The following is a 1890-nucleotide window of genomic DNA, read 5'->3' as shown; positions in this document are numbered from 1 at the left end:
TCTCTCCCACAAACTCCTACCCTCTATCCTGTGCCCTCTGGAATGCCAGATCTGTTTGCAACAAACTGGCCCCCACTCACGACCTTTTCATATCCAACTCCCTGCACCTCCTGGCCATTACTGAAACCTGGATTACTCCCTATGACACCGCTTCTCCTGCTTCTCTCTCTGCTGGGGGCCTCACATTCTCACACACACCCCGACCTGGGGGTCGTCATGGGGGTGGTGTTGGGATCCTTTTACCCTCAAGCTACACATACCAACTTATACCTCCAGAACCATCTCTTACATTCTCTACATTTGAGGTCCATGCAATTCACCTCTACCAACCCACTAATCTTCGAGTTGCTGTCATTTACCGTCCACCTGGCATCTCCTCCAAATTCCTCGACAACTTTGCTTCCTGGCTACCTCACTTCCTCTCCTCTGACATTCCCTCCATTATCCTAGGTGATTTCAACATCCCTATTGATAACCCCACAAAACCACCTGCCTCTAAACTCCTTAACCTCACATCTTCACTTGGTCTCTCCCAGTGGACCACCTCACCCTCCCATGTGAATGGGAGCTCATTGGATCTGGTTTTCACTCACCGCTGTGATATTTCTGATTTCTCCAATTCCCCTTTTCCCCTCTCTGACCACCACTTGCTCTAATTCAACTTATCTATCTCTGCTCCCCCATCTCTCCCTCCTAAGGCTACCATCACTAAGCGTAACATTGAGGCTATTGAGACCTCATCCCTATCCTCCCTGTTTGACTCACTTCTCTCTCCTCTTCTCTCTCTCACATGCCCTGAACAAGCCACATCTCTATACAATGCATCTCTTACTTCAGCCCTTGACTCTGTTGCTCCGCCAACCACTATTCACCCTCGCAGATCAACACCTCAACCCTGGCACACCAAATGCACCAGATATCTACAAAAATGCTCACGTACTGCCAAGTGACAGTGGAGGAAATCACGCTCTCAAGCAGACTTCCTCCATTTCAAATTCATGCTCTCATCCTTCAGTGCTGCCCTTTCCCTCGCTAAACAATCATACTTCAAAATCCTCATCTCTACCCACTCTTCCAACCCCCGGTGCCTCTTTGCCACTGTTAACTCCCTCCTCTGCCCACCACCACCTCCTCTCCCTTCCTCATTGTCTGCTCTTGACTTTGCCACTTATTTCACATCCAAGATTGACTCCATACGTCAGGACATCACATCCCACCAGTCCAGCAACCTGCCACCACCCATCCTTTGCCACCCCTCCCCTACCCTCTTACCAACTCTGACATCTTTCTCCCATGTATCTGGCGAGGAAGTCATGGCCCTCATACACTCCTCCGCCCCCACAACCTCCCCACTCGACCCTATCCCCTCCCACCTCCTTCGCTACCTCTCTCCTTCTGCCTGTTCCCATCTTGCCCACCTTCTCAATCTCTCCCTCTCATCAGGCACTGTCCCCTCTGACTTCAAGCATGCTCTAGTCTGCCCTATTCTTAAAAAAACCTACCCTTGATCCTAACACTCTCTCCAACTATCGACCCATCTCTCTCCTCCCCTTTGCCGCCAAACTTCTTGAGCGTATTGTCTATAATCGCCTTACTGCCTTTCTTTCCACTCACTCACTGCTTGACCCATTCCAGACTGGTTTCCGCTCTCTCCACTCCACTGAAACTGCCCTCACGAAAGTCTGCAATGATCTCCTTGCCGCCTAATCTAAGGGCCACTACTCTCTGCTTATTCTTCTTGACCTCTCTGCTGCTTTTGACACTGTGGACCACCCTCTCCTTCTGCAAATCCTTCACTATCTTGGTCTACGCGATACTGCCCTCTCCTGGCTGTCCTCCTACCTCTCTGATCGTTCCTTCTCTGTCTCCTCTCATGATGCTACCTCGCCC

Source organism: Pseudophryne corroboree, chromosome 4, assembly GCF_028390025.1.
Source record: "Pseudophryne corroboree isolate aPseCor3 chromosome 4, aPseCor3.hap2, whole genome shotgun sequence".
NCBI lineage: Eukaryota > Metazoa > Chordata > Amphibia > Anura > Myobatrachidae > Pseudophryne > Pseudophryne corroboree.
Note: the sequence above shows the minus strand (reverse complement) of the source record.